The sequence below is a fragment of the Alexandromys fortis genome, unplaced genomic scaffold (genome assembly GCF_014885135.2).
Source record: "Alexandromys fortis isolate MF-2015 unplaced genomic scaffold, M_Fortis_MF-2015_v1.1 scaffold_58, whole genome shotgun sequence".
Taxonomy (NCBI): Eukaryota; Metazoa; Chordata; class Mammalia; order Rodentia; family Cricetidae; genus Alexandromys; species Alexandromys fortis.
The window spans coordinates 1,589,552-1,611,746 of record NW_026067940.1 but is presented as its reverse complement, the minus strand read 5'-3'; the positions used below and the strand labels follow the sequence as shown (position 1 = coordinate 1,611,746).

Below are 22,195 nucleotides of genomic sequence, written 5' to 3'. Positions count from 1 at the left end.
TCGGGGAAGATTTCCTTTACTTCACTGCTTGCTGAGGAGAGTGGTCCCTATACCCTCACGGGAGAGCCTCGTTCTTTCCAAACTGAGAGCCAAGACTGGGAACACACTTCAACCTCGGGTGCGCTCAGGCTCCACCGTGAAGAGGTGTGAGTGGATGGTGCTTTTACTTTCTGGTGCTTGAATGACCTGGTTATGGTTTTAGAGGAGTTATCTACGCCAAGAGCCATAACAGTTCCCTCTTCTATCCCATGCTGCGAACTGTTACCCAGCTCTAAGTCTCTTTTCTCACACATCGGTAAAACAATGAACATGTTAGGTCTCTTAGTCCTAACTTAAAGAAATACTTTCATTAATAGGACTCACAGAAACAGGGTGCTTGTAAAGATGCGTGTATTTTTTATGTATGCAGACAGAACGAATCACGGGATAGTCTATCACACTAGGAAGGATGGTGCTCTTGCGAACACACCCGCTTCTTTTCCAGTGCGGCACCGTACAAAGCCCGGTTCCTTGCTCTGTATTGGCTATTACACAGGGGCAGGGCTGGGGTGCCTAAGGCAGCGGGGCAGCAAAGACAAGGGGAAATGAGAGGAAGACGGGCTTAGGGCGGAGGGAAGGAAGTTGCTAAGGCCAATTTTCTCCAGGAGAGAGAGCTTGGACAAGCAATTTATCCCTTTCAAAGCCACACTGGTTGCGCTGAGTTGGCGAATGCCCAGTTAATGTCTGAAGGTCTGTTCTGCCATCTGCAATGCTTAGCTGATTATTCATTGGCTTGCTGACCAGATAGCATGACTTCTGTGAGTTTCCCATTGTGCTTGGAGGGACTTGTTCATTAGCAACTGCGTGAAAGGACAAATGCTTCTTCCTAATTGGGGTTAACCCAGGCTGGATCGCAGGGAAGCAGACTAGGTAGAGAAGGCAGCTGGCCATCTCTAAATGCTCCGCACCCAAGTAAGCTTATTTGATCTCAACAGACTGAATTGATCTTTAAATTTATAAGTGCACCAAACTTAGCATTTGTTAGGCAACAATTTATATTAGCTTGCTGATAAAAGATGAACAGGAAGGTGCCAAAGATCTGCAGGGTCACCAGATGATGACCTCTCCCCCATCCCTTTTCTCCCCAGCAGGGGACTGGATTACAGGTGGGATCTCTGCTTGAGGCCTTTCACAGATAACCATTATGAATTAATTAGTCATGTAACCAGTTCATAATAATATGGAAAAGTTACATGCAGATGAAGTTATTAGGCAAGGTTAACTATGCTCTGAGACTCTCGGCCTGAGGCTAAGAAAATATTTTGTTTGTCTTTAGTCAACAAGCGATTTAATTAGCTCCTTACAAAGCTTCAGGATTTCCTGCTTACCTTTCCTTACTTAGGAGAGCTGCTTGTGAGCTAACCAATGGCAGCCCTGTTGGCTTCTGTACCTTCCTGTTCAGCTCTCCAAGCACTTGGTTATATGGTACTCTTCAGTAGAGGATATCTATTCCTCTGGCTGTGTGGTGGTTTGAATAAGAATGGCCCACATAGGCTTGTATTTGGAGGCTTAGTCATAAGGGAGTGTCAATACTTGAGAAGGACTAGGAAGTGTGGCTTTGTTGGAGTAGGTGTGGCCTTGTTGGAGGAAGTGTGTCCCTGGGGGTGGTCTTTGAGGTTTCAAAAGCCTGGCTCAGTGTTGCTCTGTCTTGATGTACATTCCCCTCTGTATGCTGTGAATACCATTGGTTAATAAAAAAACTGGCTTGGCCTGATAGGGTAGAGTAGAACTAGGCAGGGAACACTAAACTGAATGCTGGGAGAAAAGAGGCGGAATCAGAGAGAAGCCATGTAGCCCCATTAGACACAGATGCCGGAGCTTTACTGGGTAAGCCACAGCCTTGTGGCAATACACAGATTACTAGAAATGGGTTAAATTAAGATTTAAGAGTTAGCAAATAGGGGCTGGAGAGATGGCTCAGAGGTTAAGAGCATTGCCTGCTCTTCCAAAGGTCCTGAGTTCAATTCCCAGCAACCACATGGTGGCTCACAACCATCTGTAATGGGGTCTGGTGCCCTCTTCTGGCCTGCAGGCATACACACAGAATATTGTATACATAATAAATAAATAAATATTAAAAAAAGAGTTAGCAAATAAGAAGCTAGAGCTAATGGTCCAATCAGTGATTTAAATAATATAGTTTCTGTGTGATTATTTCAGGTCTGAGCTGCTGAGTGGCTGGAACAACCAAGCTGCCTTCCCTACAACAAATTGGCACCAACGTGGCCAACTAAAATCCACATAAAACCTGAGAGGGCTTGGAAAGGAATTCTAGACACTAAAAAACAAAGTTTAGCCGCATTTATTTTCCCAAATGGGCTTTGCTTGCTGGCAGCACACTGTGGCTCCTTTAAGAAAGGTTTTCTTGATTCAGCAGTAGCACAAAAAAAGCTGCAGTTTTGAAATGCCTGCTTTCTGGGCCATGCTGCCAGCACAAACTCTGACTCTTTCTGGAGGTCTGGTTATGGAACATTTAAATGGGGCTTGTGAACAGAGTGCTACAACTTGCTTAATAGCAACATAGACTGGGTGTGTGCCTAAAAATGGGGCTGTGAGCAGGGCTCTCAGAGGCAGCAGACAGCTCCACCATGCTGGACTGGGCAGGGCAAGCAGGCAGTGCCATATTTCCCCTAGCAATGGTGCCGCTTATGTTCATAAGAAGTGCTTAGAATTTTAAGAAGCGCTTCTGGTCAGAAAATAATTACAGATATGCAACGAAGACATAAAAGACCTCTAAATGAGACACTGTGTGTTTAAAAAAATGTACGTAGGCTTTGGAGAGAGAGAAGAAAAAGAGTATAGAGAGTTATAAAAGGAAGTAAATCATTAAAAAAATGCAGCAAAGTCTTTAAAGTGACAGGGTACAGACCATTGTCCCACAGCGTTGTCTCCCTGCAGTCTGTAAATCAGGATGTAGAGCTTTCGGCTAGTTCTCCACTACCATGCCCACCTGCCTGCTGCCATGATAATAATGGACTAGACCTCTGAAACTGCCAACTCTGACTAAATGCATTCTTTTATAAGAGTTGCCGTGGTTATGGTGTCTCCTCACTGCAACAGAACAGTGACCAAGACAGGCCGACTTGAGCCTTTTATCTGGCTGATCCGTGACTTTCTTGCCAAATGACAAAGGGAGACTTCAGAGGAGCGACTAGATGTGGGGCTCAGAGTACTAGGAGAAACCTCAGTCTCCCCAAAGGCACTTCTTATAGAAGCCCCAAATACAAATGTATTTCCTGATCTGGACACAGCGAAATTCACATGTGTCAAGCAAACAGTCTTAACTACAGGGTAGTGAATTTTGGGATTGAGTAGATAACCATGCTCAAATTTTAGGGTCAGGGTTAGGGTTAGGGGTTAGGATTAGGAACCCTAAACTGTGAAGATTTTGTTCTATATTAAGCTAAAATTTACATAAGCTCTAACAAATACCTCAGGAAGTTTGCAGACAGGGCCATCATCCTTTATATGTAAGCATCGGTTGAACTCTGTGTCCATCTCCGCCCAGAATAGTAGAGCAGGCCAGTTTAAGATAATTCTGGACTTCTTGGTTTGAAATTTCCCAAAACAATGGTTTACTGAATTGTTGCATGAATTCTAATTGGTTTTAATAATAAAAACTCAGAGTCAGATATTAGGACATGAGATCTGAAAGATCAGAGAAACAGAGCAGTCAGCCACTAGTTCTTACCTCAACGAACTCCTCAGACCTCATGGGGTATCCTGTGTCTACAAGTCCTCAGACTGAAAGCCTTCTCTACGAAACCTCAGACTGAATCCTGAGCCCCTGTCTCCTCCCATCTTATATTCCTCTCTCTGCCCAGTCATACCCCTTCATATCTCCACTTTCCTAGTGCTGGGATTAAAGGCGTGTGACTCCCAAGTACTGGGATTAAAGATGTGAGCCATCACTGCCTGACTCGGTTTCTCAGACTGGATCAGTTTTGTGTAGCCTATGGTGGACTTGAATTCAGAGACCTGTCTGCCTGTTTCCCACCTGCTGGGATTAAAGGTGTGTACCACCACTGCCTGGCATATATCATTTTTTTATTGTTGATGATTTACATGGTTTAAATAATGTTGTTCCTTTTTCTCAGAATTCCTATAGATTTTTTCATAAATGCAAACTCTGTTATGGGAGTTGTTGATTGAAGTTTTTGTTACTCTTGGAGAATGGGACAATAGGTTTTGCCTTTCAATCTAGGCAATATACAATTTTTCTTGTTGCCCTGTTGGCATGATGTGGATATTCTGTTAATGAATGCTTTGTACTTTTAGTGCAGCTTAGTTACTTGGGAAGAGACTAATGATTCCTGGACATTAACTATATAGAAACTATAATTAACATATTTGATGGTTACTCATCTGATTTTGGTAGAAGTAGTGAAACAAGTCCCTTTACAGTTTTCATTTGAAATATATTTACAGTTGACCCCNTGGTTTTTCGAGACAGGGTTTCTCTGTGGCTTTGGAGCCTGTCCTGGGACTAGCTCTGTAGACCAGGCTGGTCTCGAACTCACAGAGATCCACCTGCCTCTGCCTCCCGAGTGCTGGGATTAAAGGCGTGCGCCACCATCGCCCGGCTATCTGTGTGTATTTTGTTAAGATGGTTAAGCTCAGGTCTCTCCAGTAGGAGACCCCCCCAGTGTCAGTCTTTGGCTTTTGGTTTCTGTGTAGTTGCATGCACAGCCCTGACTTCTCGGCTTCTAACTTCTTAGGCTAAATTCTGCTTGTCTGCTAACATGTCAGCTTCTAGTTTGCTTTCTTGAAATTACTTACTTAAAAATTCAGTAAACACTGCCTACTGGAGGGTACTGTCCACAGCCTTCAGGCCAGCTACAGTGCACTGAACTCTTGCCTCTCTGCTGGATTATTGGCTAACTGGGCAAGGGGACTCCATCTTCCCACTGTATTCGGGCTGTAACAAGGTCAGGGAGAGTCAAGCTGATGAATGAATAATGAGCGTCTTGGTCATGATCAGCCTGCATTTCTCTGTTAAATGATTTAGAAGGATGATTGCCTAAGCTATTCTTTCCCAGTTATTTTTCCAGTATCTAGGAATCAGTTTTTCTTCAAATCTTCTCTTGTTAGCAGCATTGCGAATACTATTTGGGCTCACGTGGTCCAGAATAGCTCCCTCATCGCCACCTCACTACAAGGCTGGGCAATTTCTTCAATTGTACTTCTACTTTTCAGGGTTGAAAATGAATCATTTCTATTTCAGACTCTTTTCTAGAGAAAGCATCAGTGGAAAAATCCATACATTATTCACTATAAGGGCATGATAATTTTGAAGAAAATTCAATTCTTTCTGTAGCAACGATCGTCACTTGCTGAGCAAATGCCAGGTCATTTCGTTCATGCTCATTTCTTTCATAAAGATCTACTTAGCACAGACCGGTGGTAACGCCTTAAGTACAGCGCCTTTTTACTTTCCCACGGTTGGCATCCACTAAGTCCTTTGGTTAGAGTGCTGTCCTTGGTCCTTCCAGGCAGCTGTTGCCGCTGTACCGTGAGGAGGACTCAGGCTCCTGAGGTTAGGTCTTCACTATGGTCTTGTGGCTAATGAGTTTCAATCTGGGATTTGGATCCGGGACCCTTTCTTCACAGTGAGTGCACTCTGGACTATTCTACATGTTTCTGAGGAGGACACCGAGGAGAACGTCTGGGCTCCTGGTTAGAAGGCCTCAGCGGGACAGTGATGGGACCTCAGCTCAATAACCTGCTATATACATGGATTTTGATGCGTTACTGGGCTTGAGCAGGTTTGGTTTGCCCTTTTTTTAGTGACATAAGGCTGATTCACAGTGTTACTGTGGTGAAATGGAGTTATTTTTATGCTTTCATTTTATTTTGTTGTTATTTATGTGTCTGTGTGTGTATGTGTGTCTATGTGTGTGCAAGTTCACATGAGCACAGGTACCTGCAGAGGTCAGAAGGGGATTTTAGATCCCCTGGGGCTGCAGTTACATGAAGTTGTGGGACACCAGACATGAGTTCTGTGAATCGAAGCACGGTTCTCTGCAAGAACAGCAAGTGCTCTTAAATGCTGAGCCATCTCTCCAGCTCCAGAAGAGAAAACCCTTAGCACAATCGCTAGTATAAAGTAGTTATCAAAGAAATGGTGGCTTCACCTGAATTACAAGTTCAAAACTTACCGTCTTTGCTCCATGGTTAAGCTTTCTTTTTAAAAATGTCATGATTAGTCACTTTGGATCTTTTAGTCATTTAGATCAGGAGTGTCACCATTACTCATTAGTATCTGAACAGTGAGGCCAATTGCTCAGGTGACCTCTAATATCGTATTTTCTGAATAACCCTTGGTTTAGGTTCATAGGATGAATCACTACGAAGTTTACTAAGAGGGCAAGAAGATGTGATAGGGTCTGGGCTTTGAAGTAGTTGTAAATGCAACCTGTGTCTTTAAAGTGCTTATCAGGGTGGCCCAGAGGCTGCTGGGAAGCAAGTGGCCTTCTGTCTTGCTTTCTACTGGGAATCCCGAGTCCCCACACTACTTGGTGGCCAGCTCTGTGCTGTGACACTGCTGTCTTCTTTGTCTCAACTCCTGCACTGAAGAGGCACATGCCCCGATATAACACAGCTGCTTCTGCTGTCACTCTGGCTGCTGATTAGAGGCGATGCTACTGAATAAAGACACTATTCCAGGAGACAGTTGACAGTGTGACCAGGGGGGAATGACATCACACTCAGCCCTTGGCACCTATTCTATGAAAAGAAATGAAGGGTGTTGTCTTAGGCCTCTTATTGCTGCAGTGAAACACCGTGACCAAAAAGCAACTGGAGAGGAAAGGGTTTATTTGGCTTACATATTCCAAAGCATAGCCCACTGAGGGAAGCCAAGGAAGGAACTCAAACTAGCCAGGAACCAGGAGGCAGGAGCTGATGCAGAGGCCATGGAGAGGTGCTGCTTACTGACTTGCTCTTCGTGACTTGCTCAGCCTGCTTTCCTATAGAACCCAGGACCGCCAGCCCAGGGATGGCCCCACTCACAGTGGGCTGGGGCCTCTCCATCAATCACTAATTAAGAAAATGCCCTGCAGGCTTGTCTACTTGCAGTCCCATTTTATGGAGGCATTTTGCCAATTGAGGTTTCCTTCTCTCAGGTGACTCTAGCTTCTGTCGGAACTCGTTAGCCCAGGGCTAGATTTAGAATAGATGCTGTCACAAATGTCGTTTGGCCGTTTGGCCGTCCGGTTTCAGGATCTCTCTCTCTTTTCTCTTTTCACGCCAGCTCTTCAGTTCGATCTATTCTCCTGCCAGCTCTGGTGGTTTCTGTTTTCACTGGACCAGTGCTTTCTTAGAGCTGATGCTGAGTGTCTCTGTTCACAACGGTTTAAAGCATCCTGGTGTCACCATAAAGCCAGGGATTTACTGCTGGATTAGACACAAAGAGCTCCTTGGGTGAGGACAGGGGTGTGCTGCTGGTGAGGCTTTCATGGACAGCGCTAGTCCTGCCAGATCCAGCTCCAGAAAGATGAAACCTACTCTTCTAGACTATGTTTGGAACAGATGACTTTCTAGAACATGTTCCTTTTCGCGTATTTTGTTTCACCTTACAGGAGGAAATAGGAAGGCGTCGTGAACGTAATAAAATTTCCATGCTATTCTAAGGCAGCCTCTTTCTGGAGGAGTTTTAAAGCTGCCACAGGCTCTCCTCTCTCAAGTAGGTAGCTCAGCCTGCCACCTGGACTCAAATGATTTTTTTTTAACATGTAGAAATGATTTTTAAAACTTTACCCAGTATAACAGAAGAAGCTCTCTGATTTACAGATTGTTATTGATTTTCATCTTACTGTGATTTTTTTTCTTTAAGACTAGCTGATCAAATAAACACGAGGAGAAACAGGCTTGGCTTATAAAAGACAGTGTCCGTCTTCTGCCGTAAGCAGGTAGGTGTTGATAAAAGATCTTGACTGTCAAGGATCATTTAAAACTAATGAATTAAAAATCAGGAGGTCAGAGAGAGCCAGGCAGTGCTGATATGGCTTTCCGGGTTTGTCTTAACAAAGGAAGTGTTAACTAGAGTGATTCTCGCCTCCTTTCTTTTTCCCTCGCCGGGGAGAAATGTGAGGCTCAATTTTACCCTTGGTTGAGAAGGTGCTAATTTGTCTGCCAAGCCGTTGGAATCCGGAGGATGCTCAAGGTACCCTTGATGTCTCAGACCTTCACGCCGAGTGAAGCACACCTCGGATGCGGCAGTGTTTAGGAGATGTTCTGTATCCCATTAGGTAAGGACAATATAAACCACATGAATGCAGATGGGATGGGAACTTGTCCTATGCCAAAGAGAAAACCTTCAGCTTGTTACAACTAAAGCAATTTTGCAATCACCTTTACACAGCTAAATATTTCATTAGACTTTAGCTGTCTTTATATTGTAGGAAACTTAAATGACCTTTCTCCCAGTTGCTGCCCATTTCTTGGGAGGAGTGAGCTTCAAATCCTGTCTTTTATTGATTGTAGCACCAATGAGTCTGTATCGAGAAGACTCCAAAGAGAGATGGGAACATAAATATGAAACCTCTAATTCCTTTTCTTTTTAATTGCATATTTATTGATTTTCTTCATATACTTTCTAAAGCCAAGAATTAACTGTATGAATGACCTTTGCATATTAACTAAACCCTAGTTGGTAAACTGATGCATCATTGAGAAAAAAAAAAGTCTTGTCAGAGAAAAACACTTTTTCATAGCATTCAGTTCTTCCTGAGTTTCATGGTTCATCAAATCAGCAGACACATGTAATGCTTCCTATGGGCTAGGCACTGTCTTGAGTGCTTTCACTCATATTAACTCAGGTAATCCTCTGAATTCACCTCTGCCGCCTATTATTATTCTTGTCCCCTACACTCGGGAGAGTGATGACCACAGTCTGGACAGCAGGAGTTACACAGCTATGAGAAGGGCGTATTCTATTTCAAACTCAGAATGTCTGACTTCACAGTCTCACTCCTAACTCCAGCTCTGTGCTGCTTCTTCTCAGGTGTGGGACATCTTCCAGGGAAGATGAAGTCTGCCCGAAAGGACTAACCTGTGACCTGAAGGGGAAATGTCACTGTAGCCAAAAGAATCACCCATGAAATCTGCCAGCATCTGTTTTTTAAAAAACCCCAAATTATGAAACTAGCTTTTAATATCTGCAGTAACATTTTGTATAAGGATGGTGGCCTTTCATGGCATAGTTCAGTTGCACTGTCATTGTTAGCTGTCATTGGTACATAGGCAACTGTCTGCGCCATCTTTGTTAGCCGTCATTGGTACATAGGCAACTGCCTTTACATGAGTTTGAAGAGGACTAATGTCAGTTTGAGTCAACTGGAACAGTGAGAGCATGTTGTAAAATTCTTTTGGAAGGAAGTCATGGCTGTAGAGTGACTCAGTGTCCATTGGTTTTGATTTTATGTCCCCTGCAGAAGTATGGAGAACTTCTGTTGCCCAGACTGCAATTTGAATCAGATCAAGTGGACATTCTAGGTGAACTTTTCAAAGCTTTCTGATTGGTTTCAATGTATAATCCATTTCATAAATGGGACTTAAAAATAAATTTTATTAATTGTCTCCTTTGGCTATTTCACACTTGTCTATTTCTGGTGACTTTTACTTCTGCCTTCTTTTTTGCCACTCCCACCCCTGTTAACCCACCTACTCCTCACAAATCACCCGCTCACATCCATGCCTCTTGGTTTTACTTCATCACCCAGGGCCACCCATATAACCATGGTTGTAGAGCCAACTGTCTCTTGCAACCTGCTGGGCTCACCTGTGGGTACAAGTGAAGGCACGGGCTGATTCCCTCCTCGAGTCCATTAGCCATTAGCTCAGTAAGGTGACTAGATCTAGTCTTGTGAGTCTTTCCCTGACAGTCATGATTGATGACATGCTAGGACAGGAAAGTATTGCTACTGCATGGCTTTGGGTGTCATGCTTGGAAGATTGCATTTTGTAGCCCTTCTCAGATACCATCAGTGCTTCCATTCTTCTGACCCCTCTTCCCCAACGGTCCCTTAGCCTTCGAAGGGGTGGTGTAAGTGTCCTGTTTAGGCTTGAACACCCAGTTGTCACTTATTTCGGCACCTTGAACAGCCACAGATCTGTGTGTCCACCATAGTTCATTATAAGAAGCGTCTGGTTAAGGCTGGGTGAAGTCATGCATGGAAAAGTTATGCAAAATCCTCTATCTAATCAGAAAACACTTGCAGTCAATATTAAACGCTTCACCCCCAGCCCTAGAGTTTCTTTTGTCTGAATCAGGAGTTGCAACATAATTGCTTGACTATTTTGATACCTGGTAGATAGATTTACTTTGGAAGCAGAAGAGTAATTTACTATGACTTTTACTAAATGCAAGCAATCCTACACAACGATCAAGAGGCTGTATAAAACAGAGGGATATTTGGATAGTTATCCACTTATTCTTGAAGATTTCGCAATGATTACTTATCTACAATGAACATTTTTCTGCATGGGTCCTAGTCGCCTTTCCTTTCACCAGCATGGGTCCCATTACCCTCTCTGTTTGCTGACTCACAGAACCTGGGGCTCATGTGCTCAGGCCCCCACTTAGCACAGCCCTTCCAGACCTACACCCAAAGGTGGGAGATAAACAAGAATTCATCTTATTCTGTTGGGTCTTTTCAAGGTTTCCTCAAACTGAAGGCAGAGCAGTGCTGCCTTCAAGGTCACCTTCCCTCAGGGTGTGTCACCTTTGGGGTTCTTTATCTCTCTCCCCTTCCTCCTGCTTTTATGCCAGGGAGGGAAAGAAAATTCTAGTGATGCTAGTCTGTAAGGGCCACATCCCCTCTAGAGGTTCCCTACATACAGGTCACATGTTGTCACAGCTTCTGGGAAAAGAAGCCATCCTCAAGTCACCCCACGTTAGACCCTGCCACTGTTTCTTACCGGGACTCACTGATGTAGTACGTGATAACAGCTGAGCCTGCCCTGCCTGCCAACGTCCTGAAGGTACTGGGTCGGGCACCACACTGCAGGATATATCAGAGGCAGGGGCTCGCAGGGAGAATGTATTAGAAGTGCTTTTAGAAGTGCCCTTGAATCTGTTGTCATAGGTGAATCGCAGGTTAGTCTCTGTGGTGCGTTGGTAACTGCGCTGCTTACAAGCAACAATTCAAGGCCACCACACACACAGTCTGCATAGCAGAGCCTTTATTAACTGGGTTACTAATCAGTTGCCTTCCAACTCTTTGGTATTCTTTTGCCTGTATTTTCCTACATTAATACCTTTGCTTATCCTATTGATTTTTTAGATCCCAACGTCTATGCCACGAGGCACTCTTGGGCTTTCTCAGTTGAAGAGACACAGGTGTTGGCATGACCTACTTTCCCTCTGCATGCCTGTGGCATCTCCGATGTGCTCTGTCATAGCAGGCGGGCTCTGTCCAAGCAGCTGTAGTTTCCCATGCTTTGCTTTTCTTAGCTGTAAAGAGGGGAGAACACTGAGCTCCTGATGAGTTCTGGGCTTTGAGTTGTATAAGGTGGGCGGAGTATTTCCAATAGTGTCTGGGGTGTGATGAGTGATAAGTATTAGGTATTTTATTAAAGCTATATCATTGTCTTGAACTATTTAGGCTCATGTTATTACTAATTTACTAAAGGATTGGAAGAGTGAGAGAATTCCCCCAGGTGCAGCACTGGCTTGTGGGTACTTGTAGGTCATACACTCCTTTGCTGGACTGGTTCCTGAGCAGGTAGCCCAGACAGAGCCTTATTTTCTGGGTTCAGGTGTGACTTCTTCACCTGGCAGTGGGCAAATCCCCCCCGCCCCCCTCAGTTTGTCTCAGCCTTCTCGTCTAGGAACGGAGGCAACATCTCTGTTCTCTCTCTGCATTGCTGATGGGGTTGTTATGGAAATCACCGGACACTGTGTCTAGGCACCATGAATAGCAATAAGAGAATCATGAACAACAATGAATAATAAAAAGCATCGTGAAAAGGGTCCCAGGCAGCAGAGAAAGTAACTCAGGGGAGGAAAAAACTACCCACAATGCCAGAACGGTTGCGATTTAACGATTACTGTATTGAAGGTCTAAAATTACAAGACAAACGTATTTCTGATAGATAAGAAAGCATCGGAGGTGGAGAATTATGTCAGGACAGGGTATCCTTGTACAAAACTGCTCTAGTGATGGGAAAAAGATTCATAAAGTCTATCTCTTGCCAAAGGGTATGTCGAGTGTGAGATTTACACTCCCCGAGAGTTGTGGGTTGTGATACATGCCATTTATTTGCGTGTCACTGACTCCATAATCACTCCTAGCCGGGGCCCATTCGCGTCTCACTGACCTCCCCTTTCCACTCCGTTCATCCCTCATTACAGACCAGATGTGTGCGCTGACGAATGGCCAAAAATCTAGGGGAATCAAGAGTGGCAGTCTAGAATAGACGGGAGCTCTGGCCCGCGGTGATTCATTCTAATTACACCCAAATCTAACTAATGGCGGAGCCAGTGCAGTGGGCAGAGGGGGAGGCGTGTAGCTCTGGCTTCGGCCTTTTTCTTCTCCTGGAGTCTGACCCCAGTGAACTGTTGGGACTTGATAGCCAGAATCAATAGCTCAGAAAACAATAAGGTCAGCACTGCGAAGATTCAGATTTTCTACCTCCAGACGTAATGGAAGCAAGAGTGGTGTGCCGAGGCGCTGAGGTGCGTCTGACCTTAGCTGACTGACTAATGAAAGCCCGGAGCAGAAGGAGAGATAAAGAGGAGCAGAGGGGAGACGTGGCTCTAAATATACGCCTAGCAAGATCCCCGAGTCTACCCTGCGGGCCTGCTGACGCCTGACTTTGCTATTCTATTAAGAAGAGAAAATCCAAGTTCAGCTAAGAGAATGATAGTTTTTTTTTTTTTTTTAAACTTTCAGGACTGCAGTGTCAACACATATCCTATGACCGCCATCTCTCTAAGGGCCTCCACTCACGTTTGGTCTAATTCCATTAGTTGGCTTTTATTTCCTTGATAATAAGTTCACATCAACTTCTGTTTGAAAGCAAGGGATTGTTGTTGTATCTCAACACTCCCACTGGAACTTGTGGCACAGAAGTCAGGGCTTTCTACACAGGAAATGCATGTCTTGGGGCATTGTAGGTCTGCATGTTGCTGAATGGGGTTGCCTTCAAAACATCAGATTGTTCCTCTATATCCCTGCAAAACACTTTAGGATCTGATTAGAAAATGTGGAGGCGAGAAGTGGACTTGGTTGTTAAATAAATGCTGTCTCCAAGTTTGGAAGCAATTTCAATAGGGCTGATGTATCTGAGTTTAAATTTGAAGTTACATGGCAGCTGTGGTCCAGGAGAAAAGCCATTTCCTGTATTAGAAATACCTTTAACTTTTCTTTTTCTGAAAATATACAAATGACTTCAAAAGTTTTCCGATAAGCGATTAATGCTCATTTATTTCAAATAAACTATTCAATATTTGAGAGTCTATGAACCTTCTTAGCAAGCACTGGGTGTTTGTTTAAAGCAAACCATTCACAAAAAGTGCTGATGATGTTGACTGAGCCATTCATTGTGTGAGGAAAGACTAGAACATTTCCCACCACAGGGAGCGGAGGCCCCAGTTCAGGCAGACGTCAAACAGTGTGGGAAGGGAAACAGAATTGAATCTTGAGTTGGATGTAACTAGAACTGAATTTATAATAAAATCCTTCTTGGTACCATAGGATCGGAGTTAACTTTTCAATATGAATAAATGTAAGACCCCTACCTACATGTTGGAAAACAAATGTAGTGGGGGCAGGGTAGAAGTGTATAGCAATAATTTCATCAAAATGTTGACCATCAAGCGTGGTGGCACACACCAGTTATCTCAGCACTTGGGGTTGCCGAAGAGAGAGGACCACTTGAATCCATGAGTTCAAGACCAGCCCAGGATCATATAAGATTCTGTCTCAAGAAGCAAAAACAAAGGGACAAAAGGACAACAAAAAAATTAAAGTTTTAAGGAAAGTTTCTGCACTAATAAAAGACACCGAGTGTTTGTCCACTAAAATATTCATTAGAGCAATTTTAGCAGTCATAACGGTTTCCAGCTACACTGTTGAATTATCACAAATGTTTCTAGGCAGTGGAAGCCGGGGACCTTGTGTGTGTATTCTGTAAGTACAGATAGGTAGAGTATAATATGCTAGTCATTCCCTTGGAGTGTCTCAAAGGGACTGGGACTGCATTTCTCAGACCTGTGCGCCTCCACTAGTCCTGAAAGCTGTGCTGTAGTAATTCAGTGTGACTCTCCAAGGAAGCGTGCCCTCCATTTCTTAATGTAATGGGCAAAAAGCCCTTTGAGGAGACAACACAGAGCTATACTCAAGGCAAATATGCCATTAGAAAAAGGCCAGTTTTAGAAAACTCTTGGAAGACTCCCCAAGGTCTTATCTATTCTTCTGAGGCACAGGTGGTTTCCCAAGGGCAGGGTGGAGGATCATATTGATCCCTTTGAATTTGCCTGTTGTACAGATTCATTTGAATTGGAAATACTGCCTTTATTCTTAAAAGGAAAAATGTCGGGAATCACTTAATCGGGTAAGCTCTGTTTAGAACAAGCACATGGGTCTTCATGATGCCTGCATCTATGCAGAAGCAGGTGAGCATGATGCCTACCCTTGTATGGAAACCTGGGGACTATGGGAGTCCAACTGAACAGAGAGTCTAAGCGGGTGCTTTCCATTTTTATCTCAAAGAAATTTCAGTATTATAGAATGCTTGCAAAAAGTTGTGTAGGGGGTCTGGCTGGAGAGATGGGTCAGCTCTGTTAAGAGCACTGGCTGCTCTTGCAGAGGTCTCAGTTTGATTCCCAGCACCCACATGGTGGCTCACTACCATCTGTAACTCCAGTTCCAGGGGATCTAATGTCATCTTTTGTCCTCTGTGGGCAGTGCATACATGTGGTACACAGACATACACACAGGCAAAACACCCTGCACATAAAACAAATAATAAATCTTTTTTAAAAACATTGTTGCACTTATAGGTGCTTGTACATTTCCACACTAACGTCTCTAACCTTCATACCTTGATTTAGTAAAATCATCATTAGCATAATACTATTAAGTATAGTCTTTATTCAGATTTTGCCAGTTTTCTACTTCCTTTTCTGTCCCAAGGCACAAACCAGGGTTTAATCCCACAGTGAAACTGCCACTGTGCACTAGTGAGCAGTCTCTTAGTCGGCACGCTTTGTGACAGGCTTTCCTTGTGCTTCATGACTGTGTTAGTCAGCGCCTCTTGACTATAATACATACAAGAGACCATAAACTTATAAAGAGGAAAGATTAATTTTGTCTCACAGTTTTGAAACTTTTGCCCTTTGATCAGTTGGCCCATTGCATTTTAGGATCGTGTCAAGGCCGTGTTGTAATGATGAAATGAATTGCCACATGGCCTGATGGGAAGAAAGGAAGAGACCAGGGTCTTTTTAGGGGTTGCTTCCAGTGGTTTAAAACACTGCACTAGATCTTCTTAATGTTTCTACTGCATCCTTCTACCAGTGTTAAGTATACCTGGGTTATCCTTTATCTGGGGATGGATGTATCTTAGCTGAGACCTGTAACGGTGACCATGATACCCTTGAAAAGGGCTGGTGAGTTATTACACCAAGCATCAGGATTTGGGTTTATCCAGCATTCTCCCTCAACTAGACTGGGCCTGTGCATACATTCTTGGTGAGAATGTCACATTGTCCTCCACTTCCTGTCTGTCAGGAAGTAAATGGCATCCTGGCAATGGTGGTGGTATTAATTTATTCTAGTTATTCCACTTGGGTTCACCTCATTTTCTGGTCATACTCACTGACTTTTCCTTAATTTACATAAGCTAGCAGGGTTTGTAGGTCTGTGGTTTCTGATAAACCCGTTGACCTGTTGTTCCAGCATGAGAACGGTAATTCCCTTCCACACTCACAATGTTCCTCCTGCCCCTTTGCCGTCAGCCCTGTTTTCACATAGCATGCTGACAGCTGTGGACTCTGGTTTAAGACACCTTAGTTTTGCTATGGTAAAATGAATCAAAAGCATATCCACGTTTTTGTATGAAGCAAGTTTATCCTTTTCTCTCATGCTCCATGACAATATAGCTTATCCACTCATCAGATTCACTGGTATCAGTTTTTGTTGACTGTCAATAAAGATGCTACAAACACTGCATACAGGTCACAGGTCAAGAGGCATGTGGCTTCTGTAGAAGGAGGCTCAGTTGTTCCAGCATCATGGAGTTGCCTGTTCCTTTTGAGAGGGCATGCTGACACATCCATGTGGGTCGGTCTCTGAACTTCTGTGTGAGTTGTCATGTGGACCTTTTTACCAAGGCCTCATTGTCTACGTTGACATCATTCTATAATAAGACTGGGCGCTGTGCAGTATGAATTCTGAATCTTGTATTTCTGTCACCACATGATTTTGGCTTTTCTAGTTCCTTCATCTTTCCATATCTGTATTTTAAAAATAGCTTAACAATAGTTATTCTCCTCCAAAACCAACCACAAAGACAAACAGAACACAGCCTAGTCAGTCTGGAATTTTCACTGGGATTACAACAGATCCATAGATACATTTTTAAACTTCAAACTGTTCAATTATAACAGTAGATAATATAATCCATTTATTTAGTCCTCTTTGGTTTATTTGATCAATATTTAATAGTATTCAGCATATGCTTAGATTTATTTTTTAGTATATTCTTTGTAAGTTTTCATTATCATATTTAGGGAAGTCCCTTCTACTCCTTGTTTGTTGAGTATGTTTATAATTAGTAGATATCTATTTTTTTCATTTTTCCAATATTAATTTATGGTGGTTACTTTTGCCATATGTTTTTGTTTGTACTACCTAATGATCTTTAATGAACAAATGTTTATTTAAAAATCATCTAGGAACCAACCCAAATGTCCATAAATAGATGAACAAATAATAAAAATATGTTATACATATAAAATGGAATATTATTCAGCTCTAAAGAAAAATAAAGTCATCTGATTTGCAGATGAATGGATGGAGTTAGAATGTATAATATCAAATGTGGTCACTCCAAAAGGAAAAGGAAACACACTACTTTATATGTGGTACTAACCTATAGTTTGTTGAATGTATGTAAACAGTCTTAAGTACTGGTATAGTAGAGCATTTAGAAAGGAGACGAAGGAAGGTGACATTAGGTAATAAGGAGGGATGGAATGTAGGTAAGGGGCACATGAATCATGGAAGAGAATATGAAGTTGATTTTCTCACTTACATTCTAGCATAGCTTTTCGAATGATAGATATGCATAAAAATGTAATTGATGGTGAGAGTACAAAACCTTAAGTGAAGTTCCATGGCTTCAGAACGGCCTTTCTAACTATGTGGAAGGTCATAGAGTTTGGGACAGGCAAGAATGTGTTTGAGTGGCTACCTTGGCCTAGCTATGTGATGTTTTCATTTGTTAGTTCATTATAATATAGGTATTTAAAAAATAATATAGAACAAGAAAATCCAGAGATTCATACAAAATGTGAAGTCATTGCCACTTACTGGTTGAAGTACTCAAGTTTATATGTATTTTTGTACGTAAAAATTGGGTATATGTGGTAATGTGTGTCCTCTGAGCGGTGCTTGAACAGTTGTGTTTATGAAAACTCCTGTTCAAATTGTGTATGTGATAAATTTTCATGAAATTAAATATCATTTTGAAATAGGAATCACTGACCACAGTACAACACAAAGCAGGACTGTTCTGAGTTTCAAGTATTCAGAAGATCTCTGATATTAGTACTGCTGTCTTCCAGGAAGGCAGATTAAGGAGCCAAGGCACAGAGGAGATTAATGCAAATTCCTGAAGCCATTGCAAGTCCAGGAGAGTGGGTCTGAACTTTCTCTTTCTTTCTTTCTTTCTTTCTTTCTTTCTTTCTTTCTTTCTTTCTTTCTTTCTTTCTTTCTTCCTTCCTTCCTTCCTTCCTTCCTTCCTTCCTTCCTTCCTCCCTCCCTCCCTCCCTCCCTCCCTCCCCTCTCCATCCCTGCGTTCTTTCCTTTCTTTCTTTCAGTGTTACAACATAGTCTTCATTTCTTTAAAAAGAATCTCTTTATTGCATCATTATTTATTTAATTGTGTGTGCATGCTGTTTGTGCACCAGTGCCTATGGAGGTCAGAGGATGATTTGCAGAAGTCAGCTCTCTCCTACCTTGTGAATTTTGGCATGGGATTCAGGTCTTCAGGCCTGGCAGCACGTGCTCTTACCCACTGAGTCAACTTGTTATCTCAATATATGCAACTTGGAAGCCTATCTTCTCGTAGGGACACATTGCTTGATGGACAGTGTAAGGAAATCCCTTTCTTACAAATCCCTCTTCCACCTCCTTTGTGTAAAGTCTATACATTTTATGGATGTAAAATTTTTTTGGATGTATGGATATTTTTTTAGGCACAGAATATGGTTACGCTTTAACTTTTATAGGCAGTTGCCTTTTGAGAAATTAAAAATACAATGTTTTATTTTTCTTTATTCTGTATCTAGCACTCTTTGCTTGTGTGTCTTGTATGGTGGAGTTTCTAATGCTTTCCTTACAATGTCTGTCTCTGACAATAAACTCAATTTTTTCACTTTGAGAGAGTTGGGTTTTTCTTTCTCTCTCTCTCTCTGTCTCTCTCTGTCTCTCTCTCTCTCTCTCTGTCTCTCTCTCTCTCTCTCTCTCTCTCTTCTACTTATTTTGCTTTTTCTTTTGGGATGCTGTCTCACTGTGTATCCAAGGCTGGCCTTGAACTACATCAACAACTGTTCTGGCTCGGCCTCCCAAGTGCTAAGATTACAGGTGTGTACCACTACACTCAGCAAGACAGTTTATATTTCTACTTGATTACTGAAATAATATTTTGGCTATGTAGAGAATTCAGGTTTTATCACAGGTTGTTATCCCAGCACTTGAAAAAAACATTATTTGTTTCTGGCTCGCACTGTTTCTGAGATTTGTGCAGCAATTCCATTTCTTTCCCTGTACATCTAACGCAATCGTTGTCTACACATTTTGCACGCATCTCCCTCCTCTGGCATCTCTCATGACAGTTCCCTCCTCATGGTTTTCAGCCTTTGTGCATGCTCTGTGCAATGGACAGTGTCTTGTAGCTACTCTACATCTTACTGTGTTTATCTGTGTACTTTAAATTTTTTTTTATCTATTTTCATTTCATGGGCATTTATGTTTTGCCAGCATGTATGTCTGTGTAAAAGTGTCAGATCCCCTAAAACTGGAGTTACAGGCAGTTATGAGCTGCTAGCAATTGAATCTGGGTCCTCTGCAAGAGCAGCCAGAGCTCTTAACCACTGAGTCATCTCTCCAGCCCAATATCTATGTCTTATTGCCTGTCAATAACCAAAGAAAATTCCTAGTTCTTGTTTCCTCCGGACATTTTTTTTTCTGCCTCACTGTTCTCTCTCCTCACTCAAGGATTCTAGTTACACACGTGCCGCTCCATTTGATCAACATACACGCTCGCACGTTATCCATCAGGATGACATTTGTGTACTTGTGTTATCCAACTTAAAAATCATTGCAGTTTCAATCTTAAAATAAATTTTAAGATTACTAAATGCTTTAAGAGAAGTTTCCTATTATATTGCCTGTGAAAAATCACCTTCTAAACATTTTGTGTGTATCATTTCAATGCAGACGTAATTAAATATATTCCCTTCCCATTCAGGCACATACACACGTATAATTAAAATAATGTATGGGTAATCATATACTTCTTATTTTATTCCACTTTATACAGGTCATCTTGTCATGTAGGCATATATATTTGCACCAATTCTTCTCATAGCTGCGTTGTATTCTAGTGTATGGGTGCAACCCTGATTTGAGGAACAAATTCACTATTGATGGGTCGTTTATGGAATTTTGATTTACAGCCAACGAGCAGTGTTGCAACAGGTATGGGTTACGTATATTTGTATCACAAATATTATAGTAACATTACTAGATGAAAGTCTCCTGAGCCGTGTCTAGGAAGGTGTTTTTTGTGTGATTACAGTATAAGGGAACACTTAAGGGGAGAAGGGCATGGAGACTAACCAGAGCTGGGAAAACTTGGAAATCCTGAGCGAGGCAACAGCTGGCGGATCACTCTGTTTAGCCTGGGGTGTGGCTATCACGAGCTAGGACAGCCACATTGGAGCTGCCACGCTGGAGTCAGTGCTGCGCTTTGACAGTGGGATCAGGGTCAGTGCCTCTGCCTTCTCCCAAATTCTGCGGTCTATCCTCAGTTTGAGTTTCCTCTGCTGGAATGTCCGTTCTTTTTGCTTGTTGTAACTCTCCACAGACACATAGCTCTAACCTTGAGATGATTTGAAGCCGGATCACGCTGTGAGGACTTTATCAGTGGTTCATATTGACCTTGTGATCAACCCGGTGATAGTCGGACCCAAAGCGTCTGCTTTGATTCCCTGGTCAAGGAGAGGTCTTCTGACCCTTGTTAATTGATACATTTAGAAGGAGCATGGAAAATAAAATGTCTTTGAGTTAACCCTCAGAAAGGAACCTAAGGGGGCTGGGGATATAGTTCAACAGCAATGGACTTGCATGCCTGAGGCCCCAGGGCATGATCCTGGTACCTCAGAAACAACAACCAGCAAACTCCAATAGTGCAACTTCCCTCAAACACAGCATAACAGGGTACATGTTAAACTGTGACACAGTGAAGCCTGAAGCATTCGACACAGCCAGCACACTATGCGACAATCTAGACATATCGCTTGTTTGGGGTAATGCTGGGAGCTGGCAGGCACCCAGGGTAAAAAGACCTCTTCCCGTCTTCAGCATAGCTTGGGCCACCCCAGCTGCTGGCCTTTGCTCTAGGGCCTCAGTTTTGGGGGCCTCCCAACCCCTCCTCTGTCTCTGTCTCAGTTGGCAACCTGTGTCACAACTCCTGCGGGGGGCATCAAACAATATTTTCACAGGGTCGTGTATCAGATAGCCTGCATATCAGATATTTACATTACGATTCATAAAGGTAGCAAAATTATAGTTAAGACGTAGCAATGAAAATAAATAATTTCATGGTTAGGGGTCACCACAACCTAAGGAACCGTATTAAAGGGTCGCAGCATTAGAAAGGTTGAGAACCACTAGTCTAAAGGATTCGTTATTTTTTCCTTATGTTTTGCTTTCCTCTAACTTCTTATTCCCCATTTCTTTCTTTGTTAACAATATGGAACTCTTCGTGAATTCGTGGGTCATCCTTGTGTCGGGGCCGTGCTAATCTTCTCTGTAATTTACTGTATGTGCTGCTGAGGTGAGCAAGAGCCCTGTTTCTGAAAGCTCAAGGCTGTGCTGTGTTCTTTCACCCAATGAGAGAGAATTCAGTTGGCACTTGTGTAAACTATTGTGACGTCATTTTATATAACGACGGAGTCCACAGTCTGATTCCAGATCCATATCGACAGCATTTCTTTCAGTACATTTTACTCAGGTAAAATGGAATTCATGCATGAACTATTATCAGCAACACGCAACGGTATCTTTACACATGCTAATCTCTTCTGCAAATATCTAAACCACCACTGCCATGTGTTAACGGATGGGCTTTTCCCCAAGAGTGCCTTCTTTCTGGGCGAATGCCAAGCTTGAGTGGTGGTCGCATGTTTTCCTCGTGTTCCGCACTGCTCTGGGTTTGGACGTGGAAGCAAATTTTAATGCTTTTACGCTGGGTGTGAGATCTAGGCCGTAGTCCCCAGGGCTTCAGCCTGCTAGCCCTTTTCCTGTCAGCCGACATCGTTTTTCCTCGACCTCTCCTTGAGTAGCCTAGGGTAGCCTCTTTGAGAGTCCCCGGGCCCAGCTTCCTGAGTGTTGGGATTCCGGGCATATGCTCCCACAGCCAAGTGACCCCTTCTTGTTGCTGCTGCCCCCACAGTAGGCAAGCACTGGGTGACTGATGAGTGCTTGCCAAAGGCAATGATGGCCAGCTTCCCGTCATAGCACAAACATGCCCAAGGCAGCTCTCTGTTGAACCCAGCGGTTCTCCAAATACCAGAGTACCCCCGCCCCCAATCTTCCCCCTTAAGAGTTTTGCAGCGGCATCTGCCTCAGGGCTTGCCTGAATGTCTTATTCTCAGTGACGTCTTTTGTCACTTTTGAGCACTTCATCCAGAACGGTTGTA

At 43.0% G+C, this 22,195-nt stretch overlaps 1 pseudogene; it reads right to left on the bottom strand.

Annotated features, from left to right (window-relative positions):
- Positions 1-21,240: 21,240 nt before the first annotated feature.
- LOC126505143 (uncharacterized) lies at positions 21,241-21,338 on the bottom strand (annotated as a pseudogene).
- Between the last annotated feature and the right edge of the window lie 857 nt (positions 21,339-22,195).